Raw genomic sequence first — 14,084 nt, forward strand, 5'->3', positions numbered from 1 at the left:
CCTAGGAAATTTCCGCAGCAATTCCGGACGTGTGCACATAGCCTTATTGTAGGCCATAGCAATCATATGATGCACCACTCAACAAACAATAAACATATTACCATTAATAAATTATACAATTACCATTTTAAATGACCATGGATATAAAGCCTCTTTCTGGTATGATGGTATACCTGTGTATATGTAAGGAGATGGTAGTGACCCTCGTGTGCTTCCTCTCTCCTGAACACTGAGCACATTTGTCACATGCGGCAACCTGACAGTTATTCATGTTCACTAATGCTAATGTAATGTGCGGTTCCCTAATGTTCATTAATGTGTGCCATGTATTGCAATGTGATGCATTTGTTATATACTGTGTGTAGGCTTAGGGACAGTATTGGACCATAGGGGTGGATCGCCCCCACGTGTAGGGCAATGGGGTACTCGGTACCGGGTCTATCTCTCTCGGTTCTGGGGATGTCACGGTGGCCCGACCCGGTCCATGGCCCTTCTGAGGGGCGTCCAATTAAAGGTGTAGTTGGTTGCACGGTGTTCGTGACGCCATCTGTGGTATTCGGTCAGGGTGACCGACGCTGCTAGGGGTCCGCTGGGGTGATGGAATGGCAGCTAGATGGTGTACCTTCCCACAGGTGAAGTATGTCCCCAGGGCTTCCCAGATGTGTAGGTGGTGATGGTGGACATCGTAAGGCGCAATGAATAACGAGGACACAAAGGTTGCAGTCTCTTTACCTTTTACTGAAGACTTCAGAGTCCACAGTCCAGAGTACCGTTCACAGGACAGGCTGAGTCTGGCCGGTCCGAAGGCACATCCAGAGTTCCCTTATCCAAGTGGAAATCAGTAGCCTTCCTACTAGCACCTGTGTGTTGTAGTACCTCCCTGCTGAGCACCACGGGATAGTCCTCGCAACTTTCATGGATGTTTCTGATGTTCTCTCTCTCTCTGTCCCCCAGATGATATGGATAGGAGAACCCGTATGACGGGTAGGCCTGGAGCTATTTTATAGGGACCCTAGTGACGCCCCTCTCCCACAATTTGCCTCTGTGTCTTCATAGGTATTAAGGTTGGGCAGCCAACTTGGAATCGACTGTCCTGCTGGTCTCTGAAGTAATGTGTAGAGCCTATTACTCCCTCGGTGTTCCGGCCACTGGCTACGCGCCTCAGAAGGAGGCTGCCGATCTTGGGGCAGAACTCCTCCCGGTATTATCTCCTTGTGCTGTGACTTCGTTTCTCACTGTCCACAATATACTTCGCTTCGTGTCCTTTCTTAGGATGCTGCCGCAATGGAGTGCAGACACAGCTCCGTAATGTTCTATCTCGTGCTTGGTCTCTGCCAGGATCCCACCCCTGACAGGGACCCTCTGCCTGCAGCTGAGATGTTCCTCCTTCCCCCTGTCTGCCTGACAGGTCCTCTCTGGGTCAAACCCAGGCAGCTTCTGCCTAACTTCCTATCCAACCCACCAGTTTTACCCGTGTGTGAGGAGTGGCCTAGTAGATAGTACCTTTGCTCCTCCTGGTGGACTGGAGTGTGAAGTGTAGTGTGTGACTGTGATACCTGGTCAGGTGAAATCCTTTAGTACCATCAGACGTAATATCACTCCCCCTGGTGGAAGAGCGACATTACTGCAATGACCAGGACTCTGGGGCTCTGCAGGGGGATTAGAATAGAGCGAGCACATTAGAGATAGAGAATAGGATATATAAGAGTATTAGTTTGGGCACAGGCAGCAAGGAGTTAAGTAGATGGGAGGGGCACAGTGCAGAGCAGCACAGAGCAGGGAGATATAGGACAGACACTTCCTGGTTCTGTCAAACACCCGGGCAGTCTGCCCAAAGGGCAGAACGCATACAGTGTGACAGTTAGGCTGCCGTCACACTAGCAGTATTTGGTCAGTATTTTACATCAGTATTTGTAAGCCAAAACCAGGAGTGGAACAAACAGAGGAAAAGTATGATAGAAACATATGCACCACTTCTGCATTTATCAACCACTCCTGGTTTTGGCTTACAAATACTGATGTAAAATACTGACCAAATACTGCTAGCGTGACGGCAGCCTTACAAACGGTGGGGGAAAAGTCTACAGATGACAGTAAGGGCCCCCCGGCTGAAGAATAGTGCAGTCGGGCACCAGCTCAAAAGGACCATCCCCAAGAGGGATCCAGGGTCTACCACTGGGACGTGAGCAGCTGAGATGGCGTTCCTGGCACCTTTCCTTATTGGAACCAGACAAGGGACTGACAGGGAGCTGGTGATGCTGAAGGTACAGATGGGACACAAACTGTGCAAAGATGCTGCCCGGATGGCAGAGGAAAGGAAAGCGCAGACAGGACAGAATCTGGCTAGAGGTACGGCCGTGAACGCCAAGAGTAAAGAGAGAAATGACAGAAATACTAGAGTCTTCCCGTATGGCAGAGGAACTGTGTGAACTATGCTGCTGATTTGAAGAATGCAGATAAGAAGATGCCTCTGTGTTTGAACTGTGCTGTCTGTGAGATGAATACGCTGCTGTCTAGTAAAATTAAGCTGTTGGAAAAAGACCTAGTTTCTGAAATAATTTGCGGAGCTCATGAATGCAGTGCCAGGGTGCTCACTGACTGTTGCTTAGTGAACTCACCCATGACTACCACCCCGTGCCACCTTGTTGCATATATATATACACACGTACCCTGTGTGTCTGTATTACTGTTCGGATTCGGGAGCCCAAACATCGGGTTTTCCCATGCTGTCATCTATGTGACTGCGGGATAAACACCGCCTTTTATCGTCTGTAAGTTCTTGCTGCTGGTCCGGACCGCCCCTCTTGTGCTTCTTCTCATCGGGCCCCAGGGTGTAATAATGTGCTGAGTGTCAGAGCGCGGCCAAAGCAAAACTCCGCACTGGGAGCTTTCCCAGAGCTCCAAGGCCATCAAACCTGATTGGGTGCACAGCTACAGGTGTCTCCGCCTGTTCTGGACATTTGGTGATGGTGCATACACAATGATGTGCACGTGCACCACTGGCCATCGCCAGGACACCAGAAGCAGAGCAGCGCCTGCAGGTGATTGTAAGTGGAGTAAGTATGAAACCCTTTTTTTTTCTTTATAAAATTAATTAAATGGGTGAGGTGGAAATGGGACTGCAAATGAGGGAGGGAGGGGGACTGCAAATGATGAAGTGAAGGGGAACTTCTAGTGATGAAGTGGAGAAGGAAGGGACTGTAAATGTTGACATGAGAGGGGAAAGGGGGACTGGAAATGATGAAGTGAGGGGGGACTGCAAATGATGAAGTGAAGGGGAACTGCAAATGATGAAGTGGAGAAGGAAGGGACTGTAAATGTTGACATGAGAGGGGAAAGGGGGACTGGAAATGATGAAGTGAGGGGGGACTGCAAATAATGAAGTCGGGGTATGAGGGACTGCAAATTATGATGTGAGAAGGTGATGGGGGACTGCAAATAATGAAGTGGAGTGGGACTGCAAATTATAAGGTGAGGGGTCGAGAGGGACTGCAAATATTAAAGTGAAGGGGCAACCATTAGGGATGAGCAAGTAGTGAAATATTCGGATTCGCTGTACTCGTAACAAGTAGGTCCTAATACTCGAGTATTCCTAAAGAGTAGCGAGTCCAATGCAAGTCAATTGGAAATGCGAGTAATTTTCTGCTGGACCCTACAAAGTGGTCTGGGGGCCTGAGGAAAAGGCTGAAATGGGTGCATGATTGTTTAAAAGCAGGCGGTAAAAACCTGTGTGTTGGTTAATACAGGAAGAAGCCACCCATCATCATCACAAGGGCTTCACAATTATAAAGGTTGGACTACTATCCTTGTTGTTCCACTGCCACTGCACTATGTGCAGGCAAAGTGTCTACAAAAAATTATCCCTAGGGGCTATATCATGGTTGATGCAGGAAGGAGGCCTCAAGGGTCAGACAATTATGAAGCTAGGACTGCTAGCATGGTAGTTCCAGTGCCCAATGTGCAGGCATAGACATAGTGTCTCCAAAAATCAGCCCAAGGGGCTGTATCATAGTTGATTCAGGAAGGAGACATCAAGGGCCAGACAATTATGAAGCGAGGACTACTAGCACGGTAGTTTCAGTGCCCAATGTGCAGGCATAGACATAGTGTTTCCAAAAATTAGCCCAAAGGGCTGTATCATGGTTGACGCAGGAAGGGGGTCTCATCACAAGTGCCTCCGAAGGGAAATATTAATGAATGGAACATTGTTTCTAGCTTGTTGACCATGAGGTACATGTGGCAGAAGCAGGAGTAGGATACACATGTAAGAAGAATGAAAGGGGTTTGTATGGGAAGGGATGGATATGATCACCAGGAGCATAAAAGAACATTTTGGGTGACTTTAGGTTGGGATGCTGTCATCTGGAGGGCTTAAAAACTGTGGCAAAATCCAGTCCTTTTTAAATTTTATCAAAGTCAGCCTATCTGCATTCTCTGTAGTCAGCTGTGTGCATGTATCTGTGATGATTGCCCCAGTGGCACTGAAAACACGCTCTGACATTAGCAGCAAGGCAGGCCAGCACCTCCAAGGCATATAAGGAGAGGTCTGGCCAACTGTGCAGCTGGCCAAATTACCCAGTAATTAAATGGAACAGAAGCATCAGGAAGGACGCAGGTATCGTCACTAGTGTTGAGCGATACCTTCTGATATCGGAAAGTATCGGTATCGGAAAGTATCGGCCGATACCGGCAAAATATCGGATCTCGCCGATACCGATACCCGATACCAATGCAAGTCAATGGGACGAAAATATCGGAATTAAAATAAACCCTTTCTTTCCTTGTAGGTTCATTCTACATGAAGGAAAACAACTAAGAATAATGTAGTGTGTATTGGGGGAGGTGGCGGAGACATTAAAGGCATAGAGGTTTAGCCCAATCAAATAGAATAGCAGGAATTTTTTTTTTTTTTTTTTAAGACGTTCGGAGTTACAAAGATATTGACTATGTTAAGATTTTTTTTATTTTGTCAGATATTGATGTTTCACTACTTCCACGCCCTTCACCTTTTTTTTTACTTCTCCCACACTTTCTTCTTCATCATCATCAGCATCTTTGACATCAACTTCTTCTTCACCTTATTCATCTTCTTCTTCATCTTCTACCTATTATTTTTTTTTGTTACATTGTTCATATTCTTTTTATTTAACTATTATTCTTCTTCATATTCAACTTCTTCATCATATTCTTATTTGTGACAGGCATTCCCGTAGTTGTTATCTATAAAAGTTTGAAGATTACACCTTCCGTTCTGCCTGTCACAAAAGAGTTACATTTGTCCGCGTTCAGATTGGCCAGCAGCATCAGGCTTTATCCAGGGGTACCACGAGGAGGAACGGACTCACCCCCATACACTGCTTAGTCTTCTTCTGCTTATAATTTAGATAATATCTTTTGCTCTGATATTTAGTGTTATGCTTAATGTTCTTCTGCTCTTTGTTATGCAGCCTCTTGTTCTGCTTCTCGGTCTCCCATGTCGTCGTCGTCTCCAGGGTCGTCGTCTCCGGTGTCGTCGTCATCGGGGTAGTCTTCAGGGTCATCGTCTCCAGGGTCATCGTCATCTCAGTGGTTGTCATCTCTGGTGTCGTCGTCCTCTTAGGGGTGGTCTTCCGGGTCATCGTCTTTAGGGTCTTGAACTTGGAAATGTAGCAGAAGGTACAAGAAGGCTGTGAAAATGCCGAGAAACAGCTGATGGAACTGGAACTCGGATGGCTACCCGAAGGTCCAAGAGCCAATGGAACTACCGAGGACCAGCTGACGTTACTGGAACCCGGTTACTAAGCAGGAGGTACCCGTGCCTGAAAGCACTACCAAGGACCACCTGACGTTGGTGGAACTCGGATACCCAGAGGGAGGCACCTAAGCCAAAGGCTCTGCCCGGAACCAGCTGATGGTACTGGAACCAGGATGGGGAGCAGAAGGTACAAGAGCAAAAGACACTGCCGAGAACCAGCTGATGGTACTGGAACCCGGATGGGTAGCCGAAGGTCCAAGAGCCAATGGAACTACCGAGGACCAGCTGACGTTACTGGAACCCGGTTACTAAGCAGGAGGTACCCGTGCCTGAAAGCACTACCAAGGACCACCTGACGTTGGTGGAACTTGGATACCAAGAGGGAGGCACCTAAGCCAAAGCCTCTGCCCGGAACCAGCTGACGGTACTGGAACCAGGATGGGGACCTATTCAAGCTTGTCTTCTTAGAGCCCCAACTAGTGGGGTTGGAGCAAAGGGTCAGCAGGGGGAGCAGAGTGTAGGCCGAAGCCTGCACTGGAGGCATTTGGAGGTCTGTTGTGTCTGCGTGGCATTTGCAGGACACGATGCCGGCTACATAGCAGGGGAACAGCTGGCATTGCTGAACCCCACTGACACATTGGCGGGTGTTTTTCTCTGTGCAGCCAGCACTTCCGGGCACCAACTGGCGGTGTTAGAGCCCAGGCTCTGCGGGAGGAGCAGAGTGTAGGCCGAAGCCTAATTGAACCAATTTTAAAGGTAACCTTTAACCCCCCCTCAGGTGTTACAAACTAGAAGAGCCACACCTTGGGCAGCAGTAATGCTGCCCAAGTCAAAGGTTGCTCTTTTAATTTTGTTCCTTGCACACGCTGAATGAAACACGTACAACATTTAGGCCCTTATACAGTCAAACTGTCTTGGAGGCGGGAGTTCCCTTCGTAATGAAACGCAGCACAGCTGTCAAAGATGCCACCTTGGTGCTGGGCGCAGCCTCCAGAGCATCGTTATTTGCTGTACAGGAGTCTGCGCTCTCGTGTTATCCCTTGGCCATGCGCTGTTAGCGCTGCCCGTCTTCTGACATCATTTAATGTCGGCCGGTGCGGTTCGCGATGCCCATGAATACCAGCCCCGCAGTGTCTTTTCAGTAATTCACACTGCGGGGCTGGGATTCATGGCCTTGCGCAGTACATATGTTTGCCTCTCACACTCGTGTCCTTACACCTGCTTCAGACTGTGTGGCGTCAGCTGATCCCTTATCACATGCCATGGCCATGAAGCCGTACAGTCTGAAGAAGGCGGAAGGAGATGAGTGACAACAGGCGAAGATATTCACTGCTCATGCCCGTCAATCACACCCTCACCGTCAAAATAAATAAGACACCGAGGGGCGTTGTGTCGGGCAGGGCGGCCGCAGAGGCGTACCAGCCAACCAATGATGTCAGAAGATGGGCAGCGCTACCAAGGGGGTTGCAGCGTGTCATTGCAAAGGAAATTCACACCTCAGGGACAGTTTAATGGTCTCAGGGGATTCATTTTAGACGTGTTTCGTTCGGCGTGTGCAAGGAGAGTAACTTAATGAGCCACCTTGTACAAATGCAGCATTACTGCTGTACAAGGTGGCTGTTATACATGCCAATGCCGGGGGGGGGAGGGACCCTTCAATTTCAGTTCTTGTGTCTGCGTGGCGTTTGCAGGACATGATGCCGGCTACACAGCAGGGGAACAGCTTGCGTTACTGAACCCCACTGACACATTGGCTGGTGTTTTTCTCTGTGCAGCTAGCACTTCCGGGCGCCAACTGGTGGTGTTAGAGCCCAGGGTCAGCAGGAGGAGCAGAGGGAGCAGAGTGTAGGCCGAAGCCTGCACTGGCGGCAGCTTTGTGTCTGCGTGGCTTTTGCAGGACACGTTGCCAGCTACACAGCAGGGGAACAGCTGGCGGTGCTGAACCCCACTGACAGAGTGGCGGGTGTTTTGCTCTGTGCAGCCAGCACTTCCGGGCACCAACTGGCGGTGTTAGAGCCCAGGGTCAGCAGGAGGAGCAGAGGGAGTGGGGTGTAGGCCGAAGCCTGCACTGGCGGCAGCTTTGTGTCTGCATGGCTTTTGCAGGACACGTTGCCAGCTACACAGCAGGGGAACAGCTGGCGTTGCTGAACCCCACTGACACATTGGCGGGTGTTTTTCTCTGTGCAGCCAGCACTTACGGGCACCAACTGGCGGTGTTAGAGCCCAGGCTCTGCGGGAGGAGCAGAGTGTAGGCCGAAGCCTAATTGACCCAATTTTAAAGGTAACCTTTAACCCCCCCTCAGGTGTTACAAACTAGAAGAGCCACACCTTGGGCAGCAGTAATGCTGCCCAAGTCAAGGTTGCTCTTTTAATTTTGTTCCTTGCACACACTGAATGAAACACGTACCAGATTTAGGCCCTTATACAGTCAAAACTGTCTTGGAGGAGGGAGTTCCCTTCTTAATGAGACGCAGCACAGCTGGCAAAAATACCACCTTGGTGCTTGGCGCAGCCTCCTGAGCATCGCATTTTGCTGTACAGGAGTCTGCGCTGTTGCGTTATCCCTTGGCCATGCGCTGTCCATCTTCTGACATCATTTGATGTCGGCTGGTGCGGTTCGCGATGCCCATGAATCCCAGCCCAGCAGTGTCTTTACATTGTTTCACACTGCGGGGCTGGGATTCATGGCCTTGCGCAGTACATATGTTTGCCTCTCACTCGGGTCCTTACACCTGCTTCAGACTGTGCGGCGCCAGCTGATCCCTTATGGCATGCCACGGCCATGAGGCCGCACAGTGTGAAGAAGGCGGAAGGAGATAAGTGCCAGGCGAAGATAGGCACTGCTCATGCCCATCAATCACACCCTCGCAGTCTAAAGAAATTTGACACCGAGGGGCGTTGTGTCGGGCAGGGCTGCCGCAGAGGCGCAGCCAGCCAAACAATGATGTGAGAAGACGGGCAGCGCTACCAACGGGGTTGCTGCGTGTCATTACAAAGGAAAGTCACACCTGAGGGATGTTTTAATGGTCTCAGGGGACACATTTTAGACGTGTTCAGTTCCACGTGTGCAAGGAGAATAAGTTTATGAGCCACCTTGCACAAATGAAGCATGACTGCTGTACAAGGTGGCTGTAATACATACAAACGCCTGGGGAGGGGGACAGGTTCCCTTCAATTTCAGTTCTTGTGTCTGCGTGGCTTTTGCAGGACACGTTGCCGGATACACAGCAGGGGAACAGCTTGCGTTACTGAACCCCACTGACACATTGGCTGGTGTTTTTCTCTGTGCAGCTAGCACTTCCGGGCGCCAACTGGCGGTGTTAGAGCCCAGGGTCAGCAGGAGGAACAGAGGGAGCAGAGTGTAGGCTGAAGCCTGCACCGGCGGCAGCTTTGTGTCTGTGTGGCTTTTGCAGGACACGTTGCCAGCTACACAGCAGGGGAACAGCTGGCATTGCTGAACTCAACTGACAGAGTGGCGGATGTTTTGCTCTGTACAGCCAGCACTTCCCGGCACCAACTGGCGGTGTTAGAGCCCAGGGTCAGAAGGAGGAGCAGAGGGAGCAGAGTGTAGGCCGAAGCCTGCACTGGTGGCAGCTTTGTGTCTGCGTGGCTTTTGCAGGACACGTTGCCAGCTACACAGCAGGAAAACAGCTGGCGTTGCTGAACCCCACTGACACATTGGCGGGTGTTTTTCTCTGTGCAGCCAGCACTTCCGGGCACCAACTGGCGGTGTTAGAGCCCAGGCTCTGCGGGAGGAGCAGAGTGTAGGCCGAAGCCTAATTGAACCAATTTTAAAGGTAACCTTTAACCCCCCCTCAGGTGTTACAAACTAGAAGAGCCACACCTTGCGCAGCAGTAATGCTGCCCAAGTCAAAGGTTGCTCTTTTAATTTTGTTCCTTGCACACACTGAATGAAACACGTACCACATTTAGGCCCTTATACAGTCAAAACTGTCTTGGAGGAGGGAGTTCCCTTCTTAATGAGACGCAGCACAGCTGGCAAAAATACCACGTTGGTGCTTGGCGCGGCCTCCTGAGCATCGCATTTTGCTGTACAGGAGTCTGCGCTGTTGCGTTATCCCTTGGCCATGCGCAGTCCGTCTTCTGACATCATTTGATGTCGGCTGGTGCGGTTCGCTATGCCCATGAATCCCAGCCCAGCAGTGTCTTTACATTGTTTCACACTGCGGGGCTCGGATTCATGGCCTTGCGCAGTGTTGTGAACTGTGTTTCTGGGCTCCCTCTGGTGGTCACTAATGGTATTGTATGAGTCATGTCTTTCTGCATGCCTGGGCTTCAGCTGTTTCATTAAGCTGTGGGTTTTCCCTATTTAGTCCTCCTTAGGACTCAGTCTCTTGCCTGGTATCGATGTATTCAGTCCTATTTGGTCTCCTCCTGATTCCCTTGCCATCTGTCTCATGCAAGAAAAGCTAAGTCCAGTTTGCATACTTTGGATCATTTGCATTATCAGTGTTTTTTTGTTCAGCTTGCTCAAAATGTGATTTTCTAGCTCGCTGGAAGCTCTAGGGTGCTGTTATTCTCCCCTCACACCGTCAGTCGGTGCGGGGGTTCTTGAATACTCAGCGTGGATGTTTTTGCAGGGTTTTCTGCTGACCGCATAGTTCACTTTCTATTTTCTGCCTATCTAGATTAGTGGGCCTCACTTTGCTAAATCTAGTTCATCTCTACGTTTGTGTTTTCCTCTTGCCTCACCGTTATTATTTGTTGGGGGCTTCCTATATCTTTGGGGTTAATTTCTCTGGAGGCAAGTGAGGTCTTATTTTCCCTCTAGGGGTAGTCAGTTCTCCGGCTGGCTCGAGACGTCTAGAATCAACGTAGGCACGTTCACCGGCTACTTCTAGTTGTGTGTTAGGATCAGTTATGCGGTTAGCCTAGTTTCCACCTCATTAGAGCAGTTCTATGTTATTGCGGACTTAGTCTGAATACCAGAGATTCTCTACCACTAGAATCTTAACAGCGCAGTACATATGTTCGCCTCTCACTCGGGTCCTTACACCTGCTTCAGACTGTGTGGCGCCAGCTGATCCCTTATGGCATGCCACGGCCATGAGGCCGCACAGTGTGAAGAAGGCGGAAGGAGATAAGTGCCAGGCGAAGATAGGCACTGCTCATGCCCATCAATCACACCCTCGCAGTCTAAAGAAATTAGACACCGAGGGGCGTTGTGTCGGGCAGGGCTGCCGCAGAGGCGCAGCCAGCCAAACAATGATGTGAGAAGACGGGCAGCGCTACCAACGGGGTTGCTGCGTGTCATTACAAAGGAAAGTCACACCTGAGGGACGTTTTAATGGTCTCAGGGGACACATTTTAGACGAGACGTGTTCAGTTCCACGTGTGCAAGGAGAATAAGTTTATGAGCCACCTTGCACAAATGCAGCATGACTGCTGTACAAGGTGGCTGTAATACATACAAACGCCTGGGGGGGACAGGTTCCCTTCAATTTCAGTTCTTGTGTCTGCGTGGCTTTTGCAGGACACAATGCCGGCTACACAGCAGGGGAACAGCTTGCGTTACTGAACCCCACTGACACATTGGCTGGTGTTTTTCTCTGTGCAGCTAGCACTTCCGGGTGCCAACTGGCGGTGTTAGAGCCCAGGGTCAGCAGGAGGAGCAGAGGGAGCAGAGTGTAGGCCGAAGCCTGCACTGGAGGCATGCAAATGTCTGTTAGTGTGCCAGCGTGGTGTTTGCAGGACACGATGCCGGCTACACAGCAGGGGAACAGCTGGCATTGCTGAACCCCACTGACACATTGGCTGGTGTTTTTATCTGTGCAGCTAGCACTTCCGGGCGCCAACTGGTGGTGTTAGAGCCCGGGGTCAGCAGGAGGAGCAGAGTGTAGGCCGAAGCCTGCACTGGAGCAAGTTGAAAGGGAACCTTTAACCCCCACCCCAGGCGTTTGTTGCTGAAAGAGCCATCTTGTACAGCACTAATGATGCAAAAGGAAAAGGTGGCTCTTTTAATTATGCTCCTTTCAAAGGCTGAACTAGACACTTATGAAATGTGTCCCCTCACACCGTTAAACCTTCCCGGAGGTGGGACTTTCCTTTGTAATGTGACGCAGCCCAGCCGTCATTCCTACCCCCTTGGCGCCGTGCGCCGCCTCCTCAGCGTTGTTTGATTCTGTCCCGGAGCCTGCGCTGTTATGTTATCCCTTGGCCAGACACACTTAACGCTGCCCATCTTCTGACATCATTTGGAGTCAGGCTGGCTGCGCCTGTGCGGCCGCGCTGGCCGAGATCCCACCTCGCAGTATCGTCTAATGTAATCCCACCGCGGGCCTGGGATCCGTGGCCATGCGCAGTGCATATCCTCGCCTCTCACTCCCCTCCCTCCTGCTTCAGACTGTGTGGTGTCACGGCCGTGGCATGCTATTAGGGATCAGCTGACGGCGCACAGTCTGAAGAAGGTGGAGGGAGATGAGTGAGAGGCGGAGGTGAAGATATGCACTGCGCATGCTGTTATGGTTCTCAATGGCAAGAGAACATAGCCCAGCAAACATCAGAACTAGCTCTTGGAAGGATGGAAACTAAACTGACCATGAACTAAACCTGCCGCACAACTAACAGTAGCCGGGTAGCGTAGCCTGCGTTTTATCCCTAGACGCCCAGCGCCGGCCGGAGGACTAACTAATCCTGGCAGAGGAAAATATAGTCCTGGCTCACCTCTAGAGAAATTTCCCCGAAAGGCAGACAGAGGCCCCCACAAATATTGGCGGTGATTTTAGATGAAATGACAAACGTAGTATGAAAATAGGTTTAGCAAAATTGAGGTCCGCTTACTAGATAGCAGGAAGACAGAAAGGGCACTTTCATGGTCAGCTGAAAACCCTATCAAAATACCATCCTGAAATTACTTTAAGACTCTAGTATTAACTCATAACATCAGAGTGGCAATTTCAGATCACAAGAGCTTTCCAGACACAGAAACGAAACTACAGCTGTGAACTGGAACAAAATGCAAAAACAAACAAGGACTAAGTCCAACTTAGCTGGGGGTTGTCTAGCAGCAGGAACATGCACAGAAAGGCTTCTGATTACAATGTTGACCGGCATGGAAGTGACAGAGGAGCAAGGCTAAATAGCGACTCCCACATCCTGATGGAAACAGGTGAACAGAGAGGATGATGCACACCAGTTCAATTCCACCAGTGGCCACCGGGGGAGCCCAAAATCCAATTTCACAACAGTACCCCCCCCTCAAGGAGGGGGCACCGAACCCTCACCAGAACCACCAGGGCGATCAGGATGAGCCCTATGAAAGGCACGGACCAAATCGGAGGCATGAACATCAGAGGCAGTCACCCAAGAATTATCCTCCTGACCGTATCCCTTCCATTTGACCAGATACTGGAGTTTCCGTCTGGAAACACGGGAGTCCAAGATTTTTTCCACAACGTACTCCAACTCGCCCTCAACCAACACCGGAGCAGGAGGCTCAATGGAAGGCACAACCGGTACCTCATACCTGCGCAATAATGACCGATGAAAAACATTATGAATAGAAAAAGATGCAGGGAGGTCCAAACGGAAGGACACAGGGTTAAGAATCTCCAATATCTTGTACGGGCCGATGAACCGAGGCTTAAACTTGGGAGAAGAAACCCTCATAGGGACAAAACGAGAAGACAACCACACCAAGTCCCCAACACAAAGCCGAGGACCAACCCGACGCCGGCGGTTGGCAAAAAGCTGAGTCTTCTCCTGGGACAACTTCAAATTGTCCACTACCTGCCCCCAAATCTGATGCAACCTCTCCACCACAGCATCCACTCCAGGACAATCCGAAGATTCCACCTGACCAGAAGAAAATCGAGGATGAAACCCCGAATTACAGAAAAAGGGAGACACCAAGGTGGCAGAGCTGGCCCGATTATTGAGGGCAAACTCCGCTAAAGGCAAAAAAGCAACCCAATCATCCTGATCTGCAGACACAAAACACCTCAAATATGTCTCCAAGGTCTGATTCGTCCGCTCGGTCTGGCCATTAGTCTGAGGATGGAAAGCAGACGAGAAAGACAAATCTATGCCCATCCTAGCACAGAATGCTCGCCAAAATCTAGACACGAATTGGGTACCTCTGTCAGAAACGATATTCTCCGGAATACCATGCAAACGGACCACATTTTGAAAAAACAGAGGAACCAACTCGGAAGAAGAAGGCAACTTAGGCAGGGGAACCAAATGGACCATCTTAGAGAAACGATCACACACCACCCAGATGACAGACATCTTCTGAGAAACAGGAAGATCCGAAATAAAATCCATCGAGATGTGCGTCCAGGGCCTCTTCGGGATAGGCAAGGGCAACAACAATCCACTAGCCCGAGAA

The sequence above is a fragment of the Ranitomeya variabilis genome, chromosome 4 (genome assembly GCF_051348905.1).
Source record: "Ranitomeya variabilis isolate aRanVar5 chromosome 4, aRanVar5.hap1, whole genome shotgun sequence".
In the NCBI taxonomy this organism is placed as follows: Eukaryota; Metazoa; Chordata; class Amphibia; order Anura; family Dendrobatidae; genus Ranitomeya; species Ranitomeya variabilis.